This window comes from Gopherus evgoodei, chromosome 4, assembly GCF_007399415.2.
Source record: "Gopherus evgoodei ecotype Sinaloan lineage chromosome 4, rGopEvg1_v1.p, whole genome shotgun sequence".
NCBI lineage: Eukaryota > Metazoa > Chordata > Testudines > Testudinidae > Gopherus > Gopherus evgoodei.
In genome coordinates, this window is record NC_044325.1 from 101,028,040 (window position 1) to 101,055,222 (window position 27,183).

The window sequence follows — 27,183 nt, forward strand, 5'->3', positions numbered from 1 at the left end:
TCTTAATTTGAATGAAACGTCAAGATGGTGATGCCTTTCTACTTCAAGAGCTTAATCAAGCCTGATGTATAATTATATTTCAGAGTTACTCCAAAATTTATCATCTTGGGTCCTTTGGTTGCCCCATGTCACATGTTAATAGTGTGTGGGTCAACATAGTTAGCTCAAAACAGCTTCTTTTCTTTCAACTTCTCCGGCTTGTTGCACTGCTAAAATAGATCAGAGAAACTTCCTCCTTGTTATCCAGACCCCTTCCTTCTCTAAATGGCTGGAAGGAGAAAGTCTTTATGAAGTCAAAAGACTGTAATAAAAGGTTCTAAAGCTACCATGTATGGGTACATTTAGTCACCCTTTCCTGCTGTTCCACTGTCAGTGAAATGGCAGCCATAATATTTTAATAAGTAAAAAGTCAGCCAAAAATAACGATTCCACTAAACCAGTGGTTCTCAACCTGCGTGCTGCTTGTGGCCCAATCAGCACACAGCTACAGCCCATGTGACATCCTCAGGGACATACAGGTTGTGTGTGTGTGTGTGTATATATATCTATATATATATCTATATATCTATCTATCTATCTATCTATCTATCTATCTATATATATATATATATATATATATATATATATCTGTGTGCATGTGTGTGTGTGTATATGTGGGCTGCATCCACATGTGGCCCACAATGTAAATAGGTTGAGAAGCGCTGCTCTAAACAAAGGCAGCTTATTAAGAGGAAATACCTTCTAAAAAAAAATTATCTCAATTTCCCCACACTGCTACTACCCTGGTTATATAACATCTAACGAAATAGAGTGGCCATGTTGATAAAAAGTGGGCTGAGGCATACAGAGAGATTACCAAGTATATACTAGAAGAGTTGAGCACTTGTGGGGTGATTAAAACCTCATGCAAGGTGCTCCGTGCTCTCAACTTCCATTAAACCAATGGAAATTGAGGTTGTTGAGCATCTTACATGATCAAACCCTCACTAAGTCAATAAGACTTGTACCCAAGAGGGATTGAGTGGGGACACCAGCATTTTGTTTAAACAGTACCACTGAATATACTAAAATGCAGTAGAAACAAAGGGCTGGATTGTAGCCTGGATTACAACACCCACATGGTGTAGCAAGGGGGAGCAAGAATCTCCTTTATACCCCTACTTGGGCTACTCAAACCTTGCCTGGGTGTGGAGGAATATGTGAACACAGTACCTGCTAACTCCCTCCCCAGAGCATGAGGGTGGGGAGTGATGGGGAATGGAAGGGGCCTTGGCTGTGATGGGGGAGTTGGCAGGATATAATATAATCATATATAATGTTCTATATGCTGACAAATTGAGGAGTGATGCAGAAAGTGGAAGACATAATGGAGCGTATAGACGTATGACAAGTTTTGTGGGGAGGGAAAACCATGGTCTGCGGGGTCAACGACCCCCCACCCTTGCTCTATAGCAAATAATGTCCCTGGTTCAGGGGTGGGAAAACTACAGCCCATGGACTGTTTTAAGCCAGCCCGTGAGCTTCTGCTGGGGAGCAGGGTCTGTGGCTAGCCCCACTTCAGCTGTGGTGCTAGGTTAGGGGCTGCACCATGTGGCTCCCGGAGGCAGCTGCCTGGCCCTGCTCCAGCGCTCTAGTAGGGTTGGGGCCGGGGTCACTCCATGCATAGGAGCTTGAGAAGGGACATGCCACTGCTTCCAGAAGCCGCTTGAGGTAAGCACAGCTTGGGGCCTGCACCCCGAGTCCCTCCCCACGCCCCAACCTCCTGCCCCAAGCCCTGAGCACCCTCCTGGACCCCAAACCCCCCGATCCCAGCCCAGAGCACCCTCCTGTGCCCCAAACCGCTCATCTCCAGCCCAACCCTGGAGCCCACAATCCTAGCCAGAGCCTGCACCCCTTCCCACACCCCTGCCCCAGCCCTGATCCCCCTTCCGCCCTCCGAACGCCTCGATCACAGACCAGAGCACCCTCCTATACCCCAAATTCCTCATCCCCAGCCTCACTCCAGAGCCCTCACCTGCCCATCTACCCCAACCCCAATTCTGTGAGCATTCATGGCCCACCATACAATTTCTATTCCCCAATGTGGCTTTCAGGCCAAAGAGTTTGCCCACCCCTGCCTGATTCCACTCTCTCTGTTTGCTGGCTCGTGAATCTGAGGAGATGTAGCGGGATGGGTGGGTAGGAGGGGTGACTTGCTGCTGAGATATTATAGGTCACAAGAATGTGTGCTGCTGTTGTGAGCTATGTATGTATTTATAGCATATTTTAATCTCTTTCCCCTCTCTTGTAGTTGCGTGTCTTCCTGTTACCCCTGGCCATATTCGGACCTCAGGTGCAAGCATGGTGTTACCACACATTTAAAAGAAACAGAAAAAAGCAGTTCACTTGCATGTAATTTTTAAAACCAGATCTCAGATTCAAGAACCCCAGTGATAACATTGGAATAAATAATACCTCTTCCTCTCCCATATATGCACTTTTTTCTTCTCTCATTTAAAAAAATTATCTAGATTTTATTTGACTCCTAGCAAGCCCTTTCTTGAAAAAAGGGAATATTTATGTTGGCTCTGGAAAGAGACAGCAGCCTGTATGAAGGACAAGGCAGACCTGATGCTCTGGCCTCCTTTCTAATTGCTGAGAAGTTGGTCATTGTCTTTTCTGTATACTTTGCTCTTACGCTGAATGTGTGTAGGTAGGACTGATATATAATATGGCTATGTGTAAGTGGTTGTATAAAACCATCATGGTTTTAGTGGATTAGGGTTATTGCCTGCAGTTTATGGTGAACATCAGCATTCAAGAAGGATTGTGATGGTTCCCTGACTACAACTGTCATTGTGCATCAATGCTTTTTATGGAAATATTGCTCACTCTTTGATTCCCTGTGATTGTCTCCTGCTGTTGTTGGGAGTGTCCACCACTTAAAAACTTACTACCACATTTGAATAAAATGACTGCATTTGATTTCTTTGTGTGTACTGAGACTGCACTGTGTAGCATGCCTAATTCCACTGTTTTTCATTCAGATAGTCCATTTAAATGCTGTGTTACACTAATTTTTCTTGTAGTAGAATAACACTGAAAGAAATCGTGTTTCATCTATAAATAATTGCATCTTTATAATATAGAGCCCTGAAAAATACTACCTTTGAATGGAGCTGTGTATATTTTGATAGTGTACAAGCATGTTATGTTTTAAAGACAGAAAAACTGGCCTAAACTTGCTAAATTTTCATCCCAGAATGTGATTTCTCTGGGTCAAGGACTGTCTTTGTGTCTTGGTCCAGTGCTTTATGACAACAGCAGGAATAATATTAGTAAAGTGACTAGTGATTTATGAGCCTTGACACACTTTTGCACATGCCCGTATCTCAATTGAGTGCCCAACCTGAGATGCATTAAGAAGGCCTGATTTTTCAGAGAATGGTGCTCAGCACTTTCTGGAAAATCAGACTTAACCTGGACATCCAAACTGAGACACCCCAAATCAGTAATCACTTTTGAAAATGTATCCAGGCAAGAATGGCACACTTTCATTCTGGTGACCAATATCTGTCTCTTTATACTTTTTTTTAATTAAAAGCAGTAGTAAAGGAAACCAAGGAAGGGAAGGCCTATATTATCATTAACTGTTTGTTGTATTTATACTAAGACCATTATTAAACTAATCTTAAACACCAAGAAGTAAGTGGCTCATGTGCTGTGACCAGGAAGGGATTTTACCTGTAATGAGCAGTAGTGTCCAATTAGTAGCTGCATTATATGGAGTTATTTTCCTTGCTCTATCTTCTGAAGCATCATGCATTGGCTGCTGCCAGAATGAGGATGTGGTTCTAGAAAGGCCAGTGGTCTGCCAGGCCACCATTAGACTCATTGGGGCCCTGCAGAAACTAAGGAGTGGTCCCCCAACCCACTGAAGCTGAAGCCCAAGTGCTATCACCTGAGCTGAAGTCCAAGCTACCTGGCATCGCTGCTCACCCTCCCCCAAATGCTCTTCCATGCCCCCTGGGGGGGGAGGGACAGTCCCACAGTTTGAAAACCCTCTGCTTTAGCGTGGTTTCTTTCCACTTTTAGAGATTAAATTACTGTAATGCTCACATTACATTTACCCCCAGTGACTTAGTAGATAGGATGTTGTGATGTTACAGCCTATATGATTTTATAAAAATATGCTAATGAGTGAATATAATGTAACAGGAATATGCTTCAGGCAAAAGGTCTCTTGTAAGGTATCATTACAAAGCTTATAATCTACTGAATGTGATCATCCTATTTGTTTAAATGTAGCAGACTTGTATCTGAGGCCATGGCTACACTAGAGAGTTGCAGCGCTGGTGAGGGGGTTACAGCGCTGCAACTTAGGATGTGGCACACTTGCAAAGCACGGCCAGCGCTGCAACTCCCTGGTTGCAGTGCTGGCTGTACACCTGGTCGAGCCTCGGGTGTAGCGATTCCAGCGCTGGTGATCCAGCGCTGATCAGCAAGTGTGGACCCCACCAGCGCTTTTATTGACCTCCGGGGTATAAGGAGGTATCCCAGCATACCTTTTAAGCCTCTCTGGTAATCCTGCACACTCCACAGCCCTGGGCTCAGCTGACCCCACCTTTAAATGCCCCGGGAATTTTAAAAATCCCCTTTCTGTTTGCTCAGCCAGGTGTGGAGTGCAATCAATCAATCAATCAATCAGCGACCATGCCTCCACTCCCCAGACGAGCCCCAGCATGGAACAGTTCTGAGCTTCAGGACCTCATCAGTGTTTGGGGTGAGGAAGCTGTGCAAGCACAGCTGCGCTCCAGCCGGAGAAATTATGATACCTATGGGCAGATATCACAGTCCTTGCTGAGAAGGGGCCATGAACGGGACGCGTTGCAGTGCAGGGTAAAAATTAAGGAGCTGCGCAGTGCTTACTGCAAAGCCCGTGAGGGAAATCGCCGCTCAGGAGCTGCCCCCACGAGCTGCTGTTTTTACAAGGAGCTGGATGCCATACTTGGGTGTGACCCCACTGCCAATCCTAGGAGCACGATGGAGAGTTCAGAGCAGGGAGAAGTGGGGGAGGGTGTAGAGGAAGCCGAGAGTGAAGCTACTGGGGTGGAGGGAGACACCCCGGAGTCCCAGAAGGCATGCAGCCAGGAGCTCTTCTCAAGCCAGGAGGAGGCTAGCCAGTCGCAGCAGCTGGAAGTTGCTGGTGAGGAAGAAGCAGAGGAGCGTGCTTGGGGTAAGCAGATTTTATGTTTTGGGAGAGGACGGTTTGGGTTATGGCTGCCTGCATGCATGCCTAAAGGTGGAATAGCCCATTGATTTGCTCTATCACATCTTTGTAATTGGCCTCGGTAATCTCTTGAAAAGTTGCAGCCAGAGCGTGGGCAATGTGCTTTCGCAAGTTTATAGGGAGAGCCACCGTGGTCCTTGTCCTGGTCAGGCTAACTCGTCCGATCCACTGTGCAGCGAGGGGTGGGGGTACCATGGCTGCACACAGGCAAGCTGCATAGGGGCCAGGGCGGAATCCACATTGCTGTAGAAGACCCTCCCTCTCTTCCGAGGTAACACGCAACAGTGATATATCTGGCAGTAGGAAACCCTGTTGAGAATTTAGGGATACTTCAGTGCAGGGCGCCAGATTCGTGGTCCCCCCCTCCCGCCAGCAGGTTGCGAGCACCACGGTGCGTTCCAGTCTCCCCACCCCCCTGGCAGCAGATAGCCAGCACCGCGGTGCGTTCCGGTCTCCCCCCTCCCTTCCAGCAGGTAGCCAGCACCGCGGTGTGTTCCGGTCTCCCCCCCCCCTTCCAGCAGGTAGCCAGCACTGCGGTGCGTTCCCCCCCCCCAGCAGGCCGGCAGTTCCGCGGACCGCCCCCCCCACCAGCAGCTCGCCAGCTTCATGTTCCCTACTGTCCCCTGTGCAGACCACCAGCTACCTCCTCTACCCAGTGCAGATAAACCCCAGTGAGCCATCAGTCAGTTCCCCCTCCCAGGTGAAGTCAGGGCAGAAACACTCACCCCATTGCTCGCCATGCCTTGGCTTCCCTGGCCTCTCTGTGTTATGTTAGGTATGTGGGAATGATGCTACAAAAAGTCTACAAACTCCTTCACTGTGTGATAATAAACAATGTAGCCTCTGTGTATTACATGTTTCTATCTATGTTTTTTTTTAGTGACCTTGACTAATGCAGCTGGATCACCGGCCTCACGTCGCTTGCAGAACTTGAGAAAAAATCCGCGAAAATCAAAAGAAGAATTGATCAAAGCAGTTATGAATCACTACAACAGAGAAAGTAGGAAGACGCAGGAATGGAGAGAGAAAATGTATGAGTGGAGGCAAACACAAAGCAGGAGAAAGGAATTGGCTACCAAAAAAACCTCAAAGCACATGATAAGCCTCCTGGCTCGCCAAACAGACTCTTTTGAGTCTCTCGTAGCCATGCAGGCAGATCTGTACCGTGGTAACCCACAACCCTCCCAAAGCTCTCTTTCTTGTTCCCCAGTATTTGCACAAAACACCTTTCTCCAGCAGCCAGTTTCTTATTACCCCCAGCTGCCCCCAACACCTGTACGATCACCTACCAGCCCTGATAACTACAATTCTTACCCTGTGCACTCCAGCCCCATTACTCTGCAGCATAGTAATCATGAAGTGCAGCAGACATTGAACAGCAATCCAAACAGGACATATTCAAACCTCTGAATGTACAGTCCACCACCCTAACCCCCCTGGCCTTTTATGTACTGTACTTTGAATAAAGGATTTTATGGCTTTTACAATACTTTTTATTATTGCAGAAAGTGGTAAATACTGTACCCCAAGGTAGAAAGGAGCACAGCAAAGGCACCAAACATTACTGTTGGCTCTCAGCATCAAATTGCTCCCTTAAGGCATCCCTAATCCTTGAAGCCCTTTCCTGGGCCTCTCTAGTAGCCCTGCTCTCTGGCTGTGCAAATTCATCCTCTAGGCGTCAAACCTTGGAGGTCCATTCCTCACTGAATCTTTCACCCTTCCCTTCACAAATATTATGGAGGGTACAGCACGCGGATATAACAGCGGAGATGCTGCTTTCCCCCAAATCTAGCTTCCCATAAAGACACCTCCAGCGGGCTTTCAAACGGCCAAAAGCACACTCCACAGTCATTCTGCACCGGCTCAGCCTGTAGTTGAACCGGTCCTTGCTCCTGTCAAGCTTCCCTGTATATGGTTTCATGAGCCAAGGCATTAAGGGGTAAGCAGGGTCTCCAAGGATCACAGTGGGCATTTCGACGTCCCCTACTGTGATCTTGCGGTCTGGGAAAAAAGTCCCGGCCCTCAGCTTCCTGAACAGGGCACTGTTCCGAAAGATGCGTGCATCATGCACCTTTCCAGGCCATCCTGAGTAAATGTCAGTGAAACGCCCATGGTGATCCACAAGTGCTTGCAGAACCACGGAGAAATACCCCTTGCGATTAACGTACTCTGATGCCAGGTGGGGTGGTGACAGAATAGGAATATGCGTCCCATCTATTGCCCCTCCACAGTTAGGGAAATCCATTTGTGCAAAGCCATCCACAATGTCCTGCACATTCCCCAGAGTCACAGTTCTTCTTAGCAGGGTGCGATTAATGGCTGTGCAAACTTGCATCAGCACCATTCCAACGGTGGACTTTCCCACTCCAAACTGGTTCGCCACCGATCGTAGCTGTCTGGAGTTGCCAGCTTCCAGATTGCAATAGCCACCCGCTTCTCCACTGGCAGGGCAGCTCTCAATCTCGTGTCCCTGCGCCGCAGGGTAGGGGCGAGCTCAGCACACAGTCCCATGAAAGTGGCTTTTCTCATCCGAAAGTTCTGCAGCCACTGCTCGTCATCCCAGGCTTGCAGGACGATGTGATCCCACCACTCAGTGCTGGTTTCCCGAGCCCAAAGGCGCCGTTCCACGGTGCTGAGCACGTCTGTTACTGCCACAAGCAATTGAGTGTCTTGAGCGTCAGGCGTTTCAATATCATCGTCTGACTCCTCACTGTCACTTTGCAGCTGAAGGAATAGCTCCACTGCCATGCGTGATGTGCTGGCAAGATTCATCAGCAAGGTCCTCAGCAGCTCAGGCTCCATTTGTAACAGAAATCTCAGAAATCGCGTTGCAGACTCACAATGCCGCTAAACTGCTCGGAATGCATAGCAAAGCACTACGGGGCGTTGGAACAGGAAGCGGAAAGACCCGCACACTTCCTTCCCCTTCCCACAAGCCACAGCGCCAAAATGGGACGAGGTGCTCTGTGGGATAGCTGCCCACAATGCACCACTCCCAACAGCGCTGCAAGTGCTGCAAATGTGGCCACACTGCAGCGCTGGTAGCTGTCAGTGTGGCCACACTGCAGCGCTGGCCCTACACAGCTGTACGAACACAGCTGTAACTACCAGCGCTGCAGAACTGTAAGTGTAGCCATGGCCTGAAACTAGAAATATGAAATATAATTCTGAGGGCCTATTGTAATTATGCAAAGTGTGGGCCATTAATGGTGGTTTGGAATCTTGATGACTCCCATTAACCAGGACAATTGACTGGATGGCTCTGTTTGCAGGCAGGGCTTCCTGTGGGTCAGGCTGGGAGGAATGAAGGCATGAAGTCTTGCAGTGATGTGATCATGTCACCTGAACTGGAATCCATCTTTAACCTGGTGTCTTTCCATTGAGAAGGAAGGAGTGGGAATCTAGAGAGGGACAAAAGGATTCCCGCCTTATCCAACAGATATATAAAGGGGTGGAACAGAACAAAGGGAGGAGAGGAGCCATCATGAAGAATCCTCTAGCTACCACCTGAGCTGGAACACGAGCTGTACCAGGAGACAGAATTGTGCCCAGGCCTGGAAGGCATCCAGTCTGAGGAAAAAAATTACTGAAGCATCTCTGAGGGTAAGATTATCTGTTTTCAGTTTGATTAGACATAGATTTGCACATTTTATTTTATTTTACTTGGTGACTTACTTTGTTCTGTCTGTTACTACTTGGAACCACTTAAATCCTACTCTCTGTATTTAATAAAATTACTTTTTACTTATTAATTAACTCAGCGTATCTATTAATACCTGGGGGAGCAAACAACTGTGCATATCTCTCTATCAGTGTTATAGGGAGCGAACAATTAATGAGTTTACCCTGTATAAGCTTTGTACAGGGTAAAAAGGATTTATTTGGGTTTAGACCCCATTGGGAGTTGGGCATCTGGGAATTAAAGACAAACACACTTCTGTTAGCTGCTTTCAGGTAAACCTGCAGTTTTGGGGCAAGTGATTCAGACCCTGGGTCTTTGTTGATCAGATGGGAGTGTCTGGCTCAGCAAGACAAGGTGCTGGGGTCCCAAGCTGGCAGGGAAAACGGGGCAGAAGTAGTCTTGGCACATCGGGTGGCAGCTCCCAAGAGGGTTTCTGTGATCCAACCTGCCACCGATGTAACTTAGTGTCATAAACAGATAGCTAAGGGTTAATGTCTCTTTCACCTGGAAAGAAGTAACCTGAAACACCTGACCAGAGGACCAATCAGGAAACAAGACTTTTTCAAATCTGGGGGGAGGGAAGTTTGTGTCTGAGTCCTTTGTCTGGTATCTGTCCCTCTCGGCTATGGGAAGGATTTCTCTATTTCCTGCTTTCTAATCTTCTGTTTCCCAGTTGTAAGTACAAAAAGATAGGTTTGGTTTTTTGTAGTTACATGTGTGTAGTTGCTGGAGTGCTTTGAATTGTATTCTTTTTGAATAAGGCTGTTTATTCATATTTCTTTTAAGCAATTGACCCTGTATTTGTCACCTTAATACAGAGAGACCATTTTTATGTATTTTTCTTTCTTTTTATATAAAGCTTTCTTTTTGAGACCTGTTGGAGTTTTTCTTTAGTGGGGAACTCCAGGGAATTGAGTCTGTGCTCACCAGGGAATTGGTGGGAGGAAGAAGTCAGGGGGAAATCTGTGTGTGTTAGATTTACTAGCCTGACTTTGCATTCCCTCTGGGTGAGGGAGGAAGAGAGATTAGCTCTTGGTACTTCTGTTTTCCAAGGCTGGAAACGGGGAGGGTGGAATACCTCTGTTTAGATTCACGGAGCTTGTTTCTGTGTATCTCTCCAGGAACACCTGGAGGGGGGAAGGGAAAAGGTTTATTTCCCTTTGTTGTGAGACTTAAGGGATTTGGGTCTTGGGGTCCCCAGGGAAGGTTTGGGGGGACCAGAGTGCCCCAAAACACTCTAATTTTTTGGGTGGTGGCAGCTTTACCAGGTCCAAGCTGGTAACTAAGCTTGGAGGTTTTCATGCTAACCCCCATATTTTGGATGCTAAGGTCCAAATCTGGGACTAGGTTATGACACTTAGCTTCGCGGAGCCCCAGGCGACTGCCCTGCTTGCTACTCCCTAACACCAGCCCTGGTGGCCTGTTTCTTCACGTCACATTTTGTTCAAGTAGCAAACAGGACAGGCTCTAGGTTTTTTGCTGCCCCAAGCTCCGAAAGCGCAACTGCCCAAGCCAAAAAAAAAAAAAGATGGCCGGAATGCTGCTCCTGGAATTGTGCCACCCCAAGCACGTGCTTGGTTTGCGGGTGCCTGGTCCTGGTAGCAAATCAAGCAATGACCAATTGAGATGGTGGCAGGCTATTCTCTGGTGTTAATGACATAGTGCTGTAAATGTACATAGCACCTTCCCAAAAAAATGACTATGTATTAATACAAAGGGGCCTAATGTTCTGTTTAGTGCACCTGGGTATGTTGTAAAGCAAATACATAAGGTGAGGTCTCTCATGCAAACAACTTACAATCCAACACAGACAAGACCAAAATGAGATGCATGGAGCTACCACAAGAGAGGATTTGGAAGTGCTTAAGGAACAAAGCATCAAAGGTAAAACTAGCTGTCAGCAGTTTACCTACCTCCAGCATCCCTGACAACTGTAGAAAATCAGTCATTATTCAGGATGGCTCCATGCTTGCTTCAGGTGACCAGCTCCTAATAATTTTAAAGCTTGGAAGTGGATTGCTGTTGATTGAAAACATTGATTGTGAGCATCTGTATTCGCCCCAGCAGTACTGATCAGAATGAAGTTGATGCGCTCCTATAAATTGAAGATCTTGCAGGCAGGTAGAGAATCCTCTTTCCAGCCTGTGAGTAACAGCAGCACAGTATCATTTCAAATGGGAACACTTTGAATGTAAATGTCCTGTCATTATGCATTATGTTGGTATGCAGCATGATGCTGTAGTCACTAGGAATTCATCCACTGTTCCCCTGGATGTCACACATGCTGCTGGATGCGTTTGGCTGTAATTTATCTCTTATTAATGAACACTAACATTAAAGTGTGTTTCCTATTAAATCTGGCAGTGAAGGCATAAAAAGTAGCACTGAAATTACACTGTGGAGCGGAGCACAGAGAAAGCAGAATAGGAATTCGATTTTGGTGTCAACTGTTCTAGTGATGGCATAACACTTGATGTCCACATTCGGAACTGCTACCACAACTGTAATAGCACTACAGGAGTGTTCAAATGAAGGTGTTACAATGATACAAAAGGCAACTTGTGTGCACATACTGACTCACCCTTATAGGCTCTGGCTCGTGGAAACAAATGGTGACTTTTTGTCTTTGCTCATCCAACCATGTCTGCTTTGCTTGATTTGTGATGAGATCTGTAGAGGCTAGGACAATGTGTTAGAGGGCTGGGTCCATGAAACAAATGGGACACTGTCCATTTCTTTTGTGTGTTGGTTTCTTACTGTAGGGTTGATTATTTTTATACTGGTAACATATTGCACATTTGCTGTATTGGGCATATGTAACCTGACTCTTGAAAACCCAAGTCAAAACCAAATGACTGCCACTCCCTCAAATAAGTTACACACAGCTGCCCCTAAGTCACCATGTGTAAAATGCTTGAGAAAACTCATGTGCCTAGTAATGTATCTTAAATATCAACCACATTAGAGTCTGTCATAATAGGAAGTTGTCATCTGGGTATCCTAAAAAAAGAAGACCAGAGACAAGGCAATAACAAATGCTACATTACTGGCATTGATTTTTAAGGGATGGTATAACTATTGAGAATGACACCTGGCATTGGCCACTGTCAGAAGACAGAATACTGGGCTTGATGTATCTTTGGTCTGACCCAGTATGGCCATTCCTATGGACTTTGCTATCAGCTACCACTACAAAAATTAACAGATATTGGAGAGAACAGAGGAAAAACAAAAATGGGAAAGCATTGCTGATCATCTGCTAAAATATAATCTTGATTTGAGTAAACAGGAGTCCTTTGTACCCAGCCAGTCTCTTTCATTTGCAGCCTGATTCCCTTTTGAGTCCTGGTCTAAAAAGAGAGAGGGGAAAATGCGCTACAAATACTGGAACTATTTATCTGAGAAATCTAACTTTGCAGAACAGTATGCAGATGGATTCCTATTAAAAAATAGACCTAATTCATAGGGTTTTCATGTTAGCTGAATCAATTAAGTGGTATTAATTTCCCATAGCTAATATATTTCGATGGTGTAAAAGGAGTAAGTTTACAGAACAAAATGGAGCAGAGATGCCTAGCTGCTTGGTTAGGATAGCTTCTGCTTGTGAAGCCCCCTAGAAACAGAAATTGTACAACCCATGCTCCACAAGAGTTTAATTCAGCATGTCTTCTGACCTACCTTCAACGATAGGCTTCTGTGGATTCCCTGCTGGATTTTAAAGCTGCTTTCCGTGGCTGAAGAACTGTGGTACTTTTACCTGCTGTCTGCGGGGCCCTTGGGGTGAAACTCTGGTTGGGAACAGCTGTTGCTGTGAGTGTAAACTGCACCACTCCTCTGCACCTATGAGTTTGAACCAAACCCTTCTTGTTAACGTACCTGCATTATTTGTTGCATAACTCAGGAATGCTTCTTTCACTGAATAAATGAGCACTGATACTCATTAGCACTCATGCCGCTTATCCTGGTTGCTCTGTGGTCATTTGACTCAAGTTGTGCTCCGAGGCCTTCGTTGTGATGGCAGTTGTGAGCTGATCAATGATACTTACAGTTCTGCTCTGAGAGAAAGTTGGCCTTGGGCTGTAGATATCTATTTACAGCTCCCATATGAGAGGAACAAGGTCCTCTCTGGACATACCTTGACAATTGCTGAATGGCAGAGAGAGAAGGCTCTTTGATTGCAATGCTCTGCAGAAGGTAGGGCTTGGTTTAATTGACGAAGAAGAACATAATTACTATGGTAATGATGGAAAGTCAAACCAAAGAAGAAAGGGTCTGATAAAGGAAACCTGCTGTACCCTTAATGGTGTGTTTGACCATTTTGGTTTGCAGCCTTGATACAAATAATGAACCTTCGTCCGAACATACCCTGAGCGGAATGTACCTTCAGATACTCATGAAGTATATCAACAGAGTTAATATAGATTCCTCTCTTGGTGCACAGCCCATTTAACAAAGCACAACTGTGATTTTCTCCTCACCTCTGTTTCCCCATTCATTTTAGGATCCAATAAAAATGCTCTCTTGTTTTTAAAATGTTCTCTGTCCTACTTCATTCATGCACCTTTTCTCTCCCTGTTGCTCTAATACCAGCTTTGCTTCTGTGGCCATCTCACTTGGTGATGTGATAGCTGCCTTCCGTATAGTTCCTGATATCTGGAGCTGCTTTCCTACATCTCTGTTGTTGCTCAGATCTTAGCAGCAAACATGACTCTACTTCTAGGCCTGTATATATACTTAAATCTCTCTCTCACTTGACTAGTTTTGTGGTTTCATGTTGTAATTGCTCTTTGAACTCCAGGGTTTTGAGTGTGCAGTTTGCATGCAAGACACAAAATGAGACACTGATCCTGCAGTTTACAATAGGGGCTCCATGTGGCTACAGAAGACTGCCTGCATACTGTAAACTGCAGGATTGTGACCTAAACTTATATTATAATACATTAAAACAGTTGCTGCAAACAGTATGCACATTTCTAGTCTTGAGGAAAACCCTGACCATGGGCCAGATCCTGAGCTGTCAGCCCCTGTCAGCCAAATTATGGTCCAACTAAATTGGAAATCTCAGTTGGGACCATGACATGGAAGCTTAATTACCACCTGTTCAGTGCCTCTCATAGTTTTTAGGTCAATCTGGGTAGTGGGATTTCATGCCATGCAGTCAAAAACTACTGATTTTTAGTTAAGTTTGTGCAAAAAAGTGTGAACGATTTAGCAGTTCGTTAAAATAATTAGACTCTGATCCAGTTGTGAAATTAACAAAGATGCACTGTCTCAAAGTCTTTTTGTTTATGGCTATACTGTCTTTGGAGCATAGCCCTGTTTGTGATGAGGCTCAGTTAAGGATTGTGATCCGTCGTGTAGCTGGGGAGTAAACAGGATGTACCGACTTTTGGGGTGCTCTTCACCCTGGGAACCTGCAAAGGGAGATATCCCTCTTCTTCACTGATCACAAGAACTGCAGATATCTCAGGCTTAGGCTCCTTGCCTCATATCCCTGAGGTGCAGTTGCAGAAGAGCTGGACCCAATATGGACTCTTAGGTTTCTGCCTTTGTCTCCTGCTGGAATAGGAAGGAGGCTGGCAGGGCAGGGAGGATGGGTAGCTGTATGATGCAGTATTTAATTGACCTTTTTGTCCCTAAATTTCTCTGTGTGGCTCTGTTTTCCAAAGGAGGTTTGGAAAATGGTTTTTGTAGAGAAACTGGACAAGTTGAACTCCCATGTGTATGTGCGCCAAGATTGAAAGAAACTGGCTGTGGGATGAGGGTCAAACTGATGATAAGGTCATCCGTAAGTTCATCTTTCTGTTATGTTTTATTGGAAAGAAGGCCCCAGGATGAATGAGAGGGAAGTCCTGCAGACAGACAGACAGGCTGGTGCAGCAGAGGTTTTATAGTTCCTTTCAATTAGCCCATGGGAAGAAGTCCCAGACATCGTTCCCAGACCAAAGAAGCAAGACTTCCTTAAGACTTTGTGGCCTGACTTTTTCTTCCAGTTCTGCTGGCTTGCTGCTCATCATGCCTCTGAGATCTGACCTAATGAACAACATAATGACCAAATCTGTGGCTGTCAGGGGATAGCTCAGGGATGGCTTTCTGTACTACTGCCCTCAGGCAATATGCTAAGTAGCATGTGTCCTGCTGGATAGTATCCTGTTCAAACAGTGTTACCCTTTTATAGTTCAAGCTCTGCTTGTTCCGATATGTAGAAAGTTACCAATTCACTGAATTAGGCAGCATATCGAGCAGTTATGCCCAATGGCCTGTGGATGGTTATTAGCAGAATAACCCATATGCATTTAGCATCTTTGTATGGTAAAGGGCATGTCACTGTGAAATGCTTCAGGACTCTATCCTCTATGAGTTGCTTACATCAGCGAACTGAGGACCTCTGGGTGTCCACAGACTATGCATTAGATTTCCAAAGGGCGCTGCACCTCCATTTGAAATTTTTTTAGATGTCTGCAAATGAAAAAAGGTTGCAAACTGCTGGCCTACATTATTGCTTATATTTAGATTGATATTAATGTAAGTGACATAAACTAAGAAATAAATGAACATCGGCTCAGGCAAAATAAAAATAAAAATACAATTACTGAGGGCCAATAGGGTATTGCCCTGTTTTTTAAAATGACATTGTTTCTAGTTTGGGCCCCTGGAATGTGACTTCTGCCATTCTTTGCATGCTACATGGAGCTCAGCTGGGTTATTTGTCATTCTTGGTCTGACATATGAGGTCAATCTGTGTTAAGTGCAGTGGCAATCATTTGTCTCCCTAAATAGCCGTGCACAATAAGAACAAACACTACGAAGGCGGGGAATGCCAAACAAGAGGAGATATATGGTCAGGCACTGCAAAACTGTGAAAACATTATGACTTTGATCAGTTATGCTAACTCAAGGCCACCACTTCTGGCTGTGCAGGACCTTAATGACCTCTGAATACTGCAGAGACTTTGTGTAAATAATGTGTGTAATAGGAAGGCTAAAGCTTTCCTTGGTGGTGGTGGTGGGGAGAGTGAGCTCCCTCTTGTTGGATGTGTGAGCTCTGGGTTGACTGGAGAAATGGTATGCTTGATGTTAATTTCATTTTAAGGTACATTTCAAGTAGGGATGTTATTTACCACAAATAAGTAGAGTGAGTAAATAAGGGAATATACCTGCTCATTAGAGCAAATTCCCGAGCCTGGCTCATTAGCATGACTCCTGGTGACACTGCTTGTATGAAAGACAATTTACAGCTTGTTAAATCCATTAAATCTCACAGAAAAGATACAATTATAGATTTAGAAACTGATGGCAAAATTAGAAAGCAGTTAAAAAATCTTGTTGTTGCCAGAGTGACCACGATACGCTATTTCTTCTCCTCTACTCACTTTAAAAGTGACTTGCAAAAGGAAGAAAAATGGGTCTTCCTTTTATTCCCGTTCATTTTGTGTGTGTGTTCACATTTTCTGATTGTGTTTTATATTGGCAATGCTAGGAACCCCTTTCTTCCCTGTTCTTGTTAGAGGACTCCTTGGAGGACCAGAAAACTGAGCGGGCCATGTCTTCAATTGACTGAAGTGATCTGTTTGAATCTTCCACAAAGAGTGCTTTTCTCCTGTCGGTCTGTCACTGCCTATTGTGTTGACTACAACAAAAGGCCTTATTCTGGGGTGCTGCTGACCTGTACATAGCACAGGCCAGGAATGTATGTGTACAAAGTTGGATTAAACCTCACCTTTGCACTCACTGATCTTGGTGCTGACACAGGATAGGGCTGGTTTCCCCTGTCCATCGAGTTAGAACCGGCCTCGGGCGGCCCTAACCTACACCTCAATGTGCCAAACCTGCAGTGGAGAGATTGGTGTGGTGCAAGTAGGCCACAACCCTTTGCTTTGCCGCATCAGCCCCAGGAATGCTGACTGGCAAAAGAGCTGCCATTCTGTCTCTCTCTAACTAGAGGCTCACCCTTACAGTGGGATGACCCCCCTTCCAATAGTAATGGCAGTAGTATGGCCAGCTTCCACAAGTGGTGCAGCGACAGGAAACCACATTGCTCCTGAGACTGGCCCAAAGGATTTTAAACAGTAAGACCCATAAACTCCTTGGGACAGGGAAAGTCTTTTTGTTCTGTTAGTACAGCACGTAGCACATGAGCCTTGATTTATGACTGGGGTCCCCTGGGCACTACCCTTATACAAATAATAGTAATGTGACTAAGTCTGTCTATCCAATTGAATGTGCCCATTACGTGGCACCTGAACACATTTTCTAGCTTTCTTCAGATACAGAAGGCTGATACCTTAAGGCTTTTGTTGTTTGCTGCTGCTCTCTCTCTCTCTCTCTCTCTGGATAATTGAGTTTAATATTTCTGACTGCACATCACATTTCTCTCTTTTTGAGTTTCCTTTGTGCTAGATTGTGAGAGAGTGCAAAGAATGGAACATCAGATGGCTTTACGCCCACCCTGAAGGGAAGGCTAAAAATGGTTTGGAGCTGTTTTTTCTGACATCTGGTGCATGTGTCCCCAGTAGCTAGCAGGCTGGGAATGGGAGCCAGCAACCCAACCACAACTTGTTACTGATAAAAACTGAAGATGCTTGAACGCAAATCAAACATCTCTGCAGTGTGATTCATTATTTTCAGCAGGTTAACTGAAAATGACATGCCTGGGTTTTCAACTTTTGAGTTACCATTCTTAGCTTGGACTTATAACCTTGTGTCTCTCTTGCAGTGAGTTATATATACTAGTGACATGTTAGAATGATATTGGCACAGCTGGTAGGGGTTAGAGAGGAAAGAAAGGACATTTTGTTTGACCTCTTGGCTCTGGTCTTGAATACCATTTCTCTAAATCCAATCACCATGTACATGAAAATTTCCTGTTTTCAGAGTGGCTGATGTGATCTGTTTAAGTGTAAGCAGAGGACAAAGACTTTTATTCCTTTTGACTTGATTTATACGTCAAAGCTACAGGTAGGCTGACAATCTTGCCTGTTTTCATTACGTCAAAAGCTGTAGAAGAAGATATTGCTGTAATTATTGCGGGAATTATTTGATAGCCTATAAAACAGTATTTTACCTCATCATCTAGAAAGATAGAATGTTTCCCATCTTTCATTTCCTTACCTGTCTCTCCATTTTGGTAATAAATTTTCTTTCCTCCAAAGAATGCTTGACCAGCTTTCTGAGTTGGTGAGTTCCAGTAGTCAAGTTTAGTTTCTTGTTAAATAGATTTGCCTCCAAAACATTAGATGGAGGGGGAATGAATGAACCTCAGTGCTTAGAGTGGGTTCTCTTTAGTCTTTGTGGCCCATCCTAGTGTTTTACTTGGAGTTCTTTGAATGAAACAAGTAGACATCCCCTCAGGCTGGCTTTGGGCTTGTGTATGCAGGGACACTCCAAAGTTAATTCGAATTACCTAAAGATGTGAATTTCAAGTGGATTAGCTAAACTGCATCAAACCCCTGGGTGGGCACTCTCTCATTCTGAATTAAAGTGGCCTTAATTTAGTTTAGTTTAATTCACTTTGGAAAGCGAATTAAACTAAGGCTCTGTCTGCACTTGGAGGTAGACGGGTGATTCATGCGGCTCTGCCTAGGTGGGTATTTTGGAGCCTCAGCTGTACACATGGGAGGAATAGCTCAGTGGTTTGAGCATTGGCCTGCTAAACCCAGGGTTGTGAGTTCAATCCTTGAGGGGGCCATTTAGGGATCTGGGACAAAAATCTGTCTGGGGATTGGTCCTGCTTTGAGCAGGGGGTTGGACTAGATGACTTCCTGAGGTCCCTTCCAACCCTAATATTCTGTGATTCTAAGGACAAAAAGAGAGAGTGGGTGTAGGCTGGCAAGTCCTCTCCAGGATGTGTGTGTGTCTCTCTCTCTCTTTTTTTTTTTAAACTACCTTTTAATGGAAGACTCTTCCTGAGTGGTTGGGGTCACAGAACCAGCTCATTTGAAGGGTTGCTGCCAGACAGGTTAGGCCCCAATTTATGTTTTGTTTGATAAAGAGACAAAAATTGCTTCCTTTTTAAAGCTCTAAGGTGCTGCTAATAGGGCCACTGGAAGCACTAGTTGAATTTCCACATAACACAATCTGAAAATCTCTCCACATGTTTATTATTTGCAAAGTGTTCTGCTGCACTGATCTCTTGTTTTAAAGACGAGGCCAAGATTTTCCAAAATTGATTGCCTACCGTTAGTCTCCTAAAAACATATTTAGGCATCTAAATAAGTGACCTGACTTTCAAAAAGACAACTTTCATTGACTTCCATTTGAGGTCTATCATCTCTTAATGCTACAATTAATTTAGTTAATGTGTGATATATATGATGCTTTTATCTCCTCCTTACTCAAACCTCTTTTAGACAAGCTGAATATATCTGCTTCTTTTCATGAACCAAATCAAACTCTGTAATCGTTTTGCTACATTTCTTTGTATTCCTCACCAACACACAGACATTTTTCTAGTATTGAGATGCCCAGATCTGAGCAAAGAATTCCAGGCATGGTCTTACCAATACTGTACTCTTCTTATTTCCCCCCTCCTGCAAATCTTGGATGACTGACTGCTCTGGCTCTGCAAAATCGTATTAAAGCTCTTTTAGAAAGCCTGGCTCATGCTGTAAAACAGCAGCATATTAGTATGAGTGGATGCGTTGTAATCAGTATCACTTGGTGCTGTGTGGTCTGTCTAGCCCACATGTGGTACAGTCTTAACATTTTTATGGTGACCCCTAAATGGTACTCATTCTATTTTTATTTAAAAAATTGTGTCAGAAAGTGCTAATGCTTTTCTTTGCTTCTGTCCTGCTTTTCTTTGCTTCTGTCCTTCTTTTCTGTTTTCTTAAAAATCTGTTGCTTACATAGACTCACATTCAGCAAGGCACGTAAGCACATGCCTAACTTTAAGCTTCCTGAAGCCAGTGTGGTTTCTTACATGCTTAAAGTTATTTATATGCTTAAATACTTTGCTGAATTGGAACCCCTGTCAACAGCACAGTACAGGAAAGGTGTCTGTCAGTGCTGTGATAGAGGAAAAGGTCAAAGGACATAACCTAATTTTACTCCTGTTAAAGGGACATTGCCTAGGTAGTGGTGGTTCTTTAAAATGAACAGCCATTAATTGCTGTCTTTATGATGAAATGTACCTACAGATAGAAATTCTGGTATTATGTATTCTCATGCAACACCACTGAAATTAACATGGTTGCACAGTAAATGGTGGCAGAATTTGTCCCATTGTGTTAAATTCAGAGTTGATATATGTGCAACTTAGCTGATCTAAATGGATTTTTCAATTTCTTACAGAGATCAGAATTTGGTCGATGGTGCTTGTGGCATTTCCTTTTGTAACTGACATATAACATGGTCTATTTAGCAAATCTCATGGAATTCAGATATTTTGGTTTAAGTCAAGTACCACAAGAAGAGTTAAATCCTTCTCTCACTTACATCATCACACACACGGAGTAGAATCCTTAAGGCAAATGCCATCAAATGGGCAATCTCTCAAGGTACATTGAATTTTAAGGACTAATAACCTTGGCTATCTCCCCTTAAATGGAATGACATCAGGCTGTGATTCATTCATTAATGTGAAGTGAGCTTGGGTGCATGCAGGGAGGAAACTATAAAAATGGAAGTGATCAACTGATTTTTCTACCTTGAAAGCAACTTGGATGATAAAAATTCCAAAGGCTTTAGTAGATTTTTATTGATATTAATTGTTAGTTCACAAAACACAACACATGGAAGGACCAATAATAGTCTAAACTCTCTGTGGATAGCCATATCCAACTATCCAGCCTACATTTATCACAGTGGTATTTGAGCACCTTCCAAAATTAAATGGTAAACATTAGTTAGTATCCTCATTTATACTAATGAATATTTATAGGATTTACAGATTAAATGAGTGCACTGGTGTTTTATGACATTAGGCACCAAATACTAAATTAACTCCTGAGTTACCAGCACCATTGTCTAGAAGAAGCCATGAGGTTTCCATTATATACGCTGTCTTTTGAAGTTTATTTTAGGCACTGATTGATGCAGGAAACCTTTTTGCTGTTGTTCAGAGTGGGGGTGAGAGTTCAATGGGAGCAGAGTTTAGTCAATGGTGAGTGCTTTTTTGATGAGCAAACCACATAAAACCAGAAGCTGTGTTTCCATGCTTGGTAGACCACAGCTGAAGTTTGTTTTTTGTCTTCACTGTGTATTGAACTCCCAGACTGTCCAGACTCACTACCATTTTGGATATGTGAGTCAAAAGGCATCTCTGTTGTCATCAGATGTTTGGCTGAATGTGTTCCCTCTGTGTGCTGTCCCAGCTCTGCACAGGTAGCTGGAACAGCAGACCTTGAGCAGACAGCCCAATGACCAAAAGATCTGTTAAGGTACAGAGGCACTGGCCAGGTTTATTGCCAATGAAGCACGGTTCTAGTATCCCATAGACTCTAGGGGACTACTAACACATGTATGCCAGTAACAACGGACCAGCTCAGGGACTTTCCATGGGGACTTTCCAATGGTGGGACTTTCCATTCCCCCCTAGGCAAGACAGACACCTCCCCTGAGATATCTCTTTATACACCAATACAAACAAGTTATGAATTGCCCCCTGATGTGTCTAGGTGCCACTCATTACCTTGTACATGTTGGTTCGATCAAAACATCTCTATCCATCATGCTGTCATTTTGATCTTATCTTTAAGATGGGTCAGGCTGTTCCTGTTATCTTTGGGGAATGTGTGTGTATTGAGGTGTTTTGGTACCATCCTTCTGGAATGTGTGTTCTGTGGCAAGGCACCTCCTCAGTCTCCCCAGTCTCTGCTGCTTTCAGCCCTGGTGAGACAGGCTCAGGTAATGCGGTCCCCCTTGGGACACAAGGGAAATTTGCTCCCTGTATCTCCACTAGTCCTGGTTAGTGAATTCTTACTCCCCTTGTGGGAGAAAGTACGGCCTCTCCTTCTGGAGGGTATCGCTGTTTTTCTGCTCCTGCACTCCTGGCAGCAGGGCTTCTTCTCTCTCTACTCTACTCTCCTCCCCTTCCTTCCACAGGGAAGGATTTAAAAAGGTCTCAGGCAGCCCCAAGTTGGAATCAGCTGGTCCCAGTTAACCTCAGGTAGCTCCCCCCCCCCCAGCTGATTCTAATTTACTACCTTGGTAACCTTTCCCAGCTGAACCTGATTGACCTGTGGTTGCCTCTCAGTTGATAAGGAGGAGGGCCTTTTAACCTTCTGTTACTGATTCCTACCCCTCCCTTGCAGCTATCTGTCCTGAGTTTATCACAGTTCTTGTGCCTAGCACTTCTTAGAAATGTGTGTTTTTGCACTATCAGCCCTATTCTTGCCAGATTCTGTGAGCAGGCCCTGTCTCTAGCTTACAGCCTGACTTGGCTTTATATCAGCAAAGCTTTGACCATTACCTTAGCCTAGGCTTCTGTGGCAGGGTGACGACTCACTGGTGTGGCGCCTCCTGCTGGTCGTCCTGGGAATTAGCTCTTCCAACCCAGAGTGCCCTCTGCAGGCCAATATCTGCCTGCCGCTGGCCTCCATGTCCCTCCTGAACCCCAGTGCCCTCTACATCAGGGTTCTGCCCCCAGCAGTAATCCACAATCTGGGTCTCTCCCCGTCCCCACCTTGCTTCAGTGGCTACTGCTAGTCACCATCTAGCCTCCGCTCACTGGGACAGACTGGAGTCTATAAACCACTCATCATCGGCAAGGGGATTAGGACCTGCTGCCTCTGCCTATCTCTGGGCTGCCCCTCTGCAGCCCCAGTACCTTTTTTGGCCTTTTAACTAGGTCTGCATCCTGAGATTTTGCTAGGCTGGAGCACCCCAGCTCCCTCTGCCCTTCCCCAGCTCTGCTCCAGCTTAGGTACCCTTCTCAGCTCCCAGACAGCCAGGGCCTTCTCTCTCTCAAACAGCTAGAGAGAGACTCTTCCAGTCTCTGGCCCTCAGCCCTCTTATAGGTCCAGCCATGGCCTGATTGGGGCATGGCCCCACCTGTGGCTGCTTCCCTCATTCAGCCTAGCTTTTCCCATGCCCCAGCCCTCTTCCAGGGCTGTTTTAAGCCCTTCAGGGCATGAGTGGAGTGAGCAGCTGGCTACAGCCTCATATCAGGCCTCTGATACAAGGGCTTATATTTCAGGCCCTCTTCCTACTACATCTGTTAGCCAGTCCATATAACATCCCAAACTTGTATGTAACTGCTGAAAAGAATCTCACTTTATTTTTGAGACACCATGTTACACGTGATTAATCGCTGTGCAAGTTCCCCAGACACTTCCTATAGAAAAGGAAAAGCTGCTGGAAGGGAAGTATTTATCAAGAAGTTTCCGGGAACTCATTTCCTTTCACAGCACAGAGGAACTCCGGGTAAAATCAAGCTTTAAAGGGCAGCCTTGCATTTTAAGGGGCAGGGGACAGGTGTAATTTGTATCTTCAGTTACATTTGTAAACACAGCATTTAAGAAACGTCAGGAAGCTGGAGAAGAGCTTGCTGCCACTGTTTGCTAACAAAACAAGGAGAGAAGTATGCCAGAGGAGAAATATTATGAATTAGCAACTGTCTCTTCATTGGGTATCATTTAAAAAAAAATAACACTTTTTGCCCCATAATTTTACTTTATTTTGAATTCCTCATACTTGGAGTGGGAATTGTGGCAATTACAATGGTATGTTTATTTATTATGTAGGGAGTAACTATTGCTTGTTCTCATGGGCTGTGTGAGGGGTGTGTGTGTGTGTGACAGGGGAGAGGAGATGGGTGTACATAAGTCCAGTATCACAAGAAAGCTATGCTTGTGAGATTTCCAGCCCAGTTTGGCACGCTCAGGAGGTTAGGATAGATCAGGTAGCCTCCTGGGTGTATGAACTGGACCAGATTAAACCAAGAGTTGATTCAATACAGTATTGAGGCATCTCTGCTGTGCAGGGCCGCCCTTAGCGATAGGCAGAATAGGCAGCTGCCTAGGGCACCACTAGGTCTGGGGGCACTGCTCTGCGAGAGCCTGGTCAGACGGGAAGCAGTGGATCATGTAAGAGCAGGGCTGCTGGGTCCTAGAGAGGGCCGAATGCAACACAGTCTGAGGGAGGGGATTGGCTGCTGATGTCTCTGGGAAGGGGTGGGGGAAGGAAATCGCCTGTGAGTGTGACTCTTTCCTCCGGTGTGAGGTGAGGCAGGCTCGGCGGCTCTGGCAGTATCCTTTGTTGTCCCCCATAACATCAATTCTTCTCTCTTCTGCCCCACAGAGCACCCCCCCTGTTTCTCCCTCCTCCCCCACGGAGCACCCCTCTCTTCCTCCTCCCCTCCATCAGGGCTGGGTTGGTGAGGTGCTGGGAGGGAGGGGAGGCTGACTGGCTGCCTGCTGAGGAATGAACATGAAAGTAACTCACTTCCTCGGCAGGCAGCCAGGATTGGAATGGTTGCATAGGGCTGGGCTGGGGATAGCCAGATAGCATGTGCGAAAAATCAGGACAGGGGGTTGGGGTAGGGTGAGCAGATGTCCCACTTTTATAGGGCCAGTCCCAATTTTTGGGTCTTTTTCTTATATAGGCTCCTATTCCCCCCCACTCCCGTCCTGATTTTTCACACTTGCTGTCTGGTCACCCTAGATAGGGGTAATTGGTGCCTATGTAAGACAAAGCTCCAAATATCAGGACTGGCCCTATAAAATCAGGACATCTGGATCTGATCACCCTAACTGGGGAGCGCATCTCTCCCCTGGGCTGGCAGTGATCCATCTCATCCAGGGGGAGCTGCACAGGGCAGGATGAGCTGCTGTGGCTCCATGGGTGCCCCGTCCCTGAGATGAGATGCTGTGCTAACTTCACCATGGTCCATTGGGCTGGCGGTGGTGCCCATTGGCATGTGATCGGACCTGAGGGTTTGCTGCTGCTGTTGCCACTCTGCACCCCAAGAGGTGGATTTTGGGGTCCTTCAGTTTTCCACCTATCTCCTCCTCTACTGCAGCTGATGGACCAGCAGGCTGGGGGGTGAGCCAAGCATGAAAGCAGTACTGTGTTGCCATTTAAAGTGTCATTTAACAACTTTGTATGCCAAAAATGCTTGCTAACAATCCTGAATTCAATTTCAATATTTTTTTAAAAAATCAATATCTTAGCCAAAAACAGAAAATTAAGTTGTTGATAATTATTTGTGACAAGTTTGGTGTGGGGAAGGGAGTGGGCCAGTTTTCATCAGAGAAACAAAAAATGTTGACTGACTTTCCTATAGCCTGTTACTCCTGATAAGAGCCCTCCAACAACTGTAATATGCTCATCTCCTTACTAGTGTATAGAGCAGGGGTCGGCAACCTATGCTACATGTGCCAAAGGCGGCCCGCGAGCTGATATTTGATAGCACTCAGCGGTGAGCTGAGCAGCTCAGCCCACCACTGCTCTGGGGTTCCGGCTGCTGCCCCATTGGCACCCAGGGTCCTGGCCCCCGGGGCCACTCAGCACCCACTGCTGGCCTAGGGACCCCCAAGGAACCCCAGGATGGCAGTGGCTGAGCAGGCTGGCAGCTGAGACCCTGGCTGAGCCACTCACCCCACTGTCGGCCTGGGGTTCCATTCACTCAGCTGGCAGCGAGCTGAGCAGGACTAAATTCAACGAAATAGGAAAACAAGAGCAACTAATGACAAAGTGCAAGAGCCTAGAGCAGTGGTCTCCAACCTTTTTCATCTGGTGGGCACCAGATGAAGGACCGCGGTGGCAGACAAGCATCCGCCGAAATGATGCTGAATTTCGGCGGCATTTCGGCAGATGCTCATCCTCCGGCCAGTATGTGAGTGCACTGAGAGGCCCCTGTGGGCGCCGGGGCACCTGTGGGCATTGCGTTGGGGACCCCTGACCTAGAGAGCCTCCTGAAGCACGGTGTTCATTTTGATTTAAATGGACTTGAACTGTACGAAAAATTGAGTTGTTGCCACATGCAAAATCGGTGATGGACATTGTACAGTTTACTTATACCAGCAAATTTGTTGACATATATCCTAATGTGTACATTGCCACTCGTATTCTAATGACAATTCCTGTAACAGTAGCATCAGGAGAACGGAGTTTTTCAAAACTATAGCTCATTAAAAACTATCTCCGCTCTACAGTGAGTCAAGAACACTTAACTGGTCTTGCTATTCTTGCAATCGAACAAGACATCACTTTGTCTTTGTCATACGATGACATTATTACTGATTTTGCAGCCAAAAAAGCCAGAAAGACTGCTTTTAATTAAAAACTAATCCTTGTTTCAATACCTCTTCATATAAATTTCCAATAAAATGTTGACAAATTAAAAAAAATATTATTTGCATCATTCTGTCAATCAGAATTTTTCTATAGTGCTACTTCTTTAGTGCTAGTCCATCAGCATTACAGTGTACTTAATTAAGTTAAACTGGTTTTAATAACATGCATGTGGCAAGTTTTCCAATACTGTAAGCTTATGTTTGTGTTGCTAAGAGCAAGACAGGCACAGGGGCACCAGTTTAATAATCTCGCCTAGGGCACCATAAATCTTAAGGACGGCCCTGCTGCTGTGTGCAAAGTTTTGGTCAGTAGCATATTTAACAACCAGGAATTAGACCCAACTTTTAGGAACTGTTGCTGTTGTAGCACTATTCCAGGGTGACTCTAAAGCAAGTACTAATATCTTTGCCGATGTGCCTTAAGAAGCTTTAGTTCCTTCTCACAGGCAGGGGAAGACATCATTTATGAGCTACAGTGGCAGGAGTCAGGATTAACAATTCGAAAGCTCCTCTGATAACAAAGAGACTCGGCAACTGGTTTCTGAAATCTTTTTGAACTGAGAGATAATAGTTTGTTTTTCTTTGTGGTTGTATGTATGCCATTGAGCAAAAATCTAGAACAAAGAGGCTACTTGATCCTAATTTAGCATGCCATGGAATGGGAGAAGAGTATAGTGGATAAGAAGGTCAGTAGCTACTATGTTGTTTCTTTTCTACTTCGATTCCTTCTGTCTGATCCTTCTCTCATTGAGGATCAAGACATTCATTTTTCTGTTACTATTGTATACCATTGTTATCAGGGATGTTTGTAAAATACTGTACGCTTTAGACACACACAATGAAAAATGCAGGAAATCTTTTTCTGGGAATGTTGTATTTTATATATAAGCTTTTTTTGTAGAGCAAAGAAATAGTTACAGGAAAATTTTATCCAAGATAATCAGAATAATGAGCAGTTCCTGTGAAACTGCCAAACACAGAAATAGGCTTTGGAA

General features: G+C 45.1%; 1 protein-coding gene across 1 annotated transcript in view; it reads left to right on the forward strand.

The window, feature by feature from the left end:
• Nucleotides 1-27,183, forward strand: part of GALNT18 (polypeptide N-acetylgalactosaminyltransferase 18) — a 442,549-nt gene that overhangs the window by 87,577 nt on the left and 327,789 nt on the right. The window lies entirely within an intron of this gene.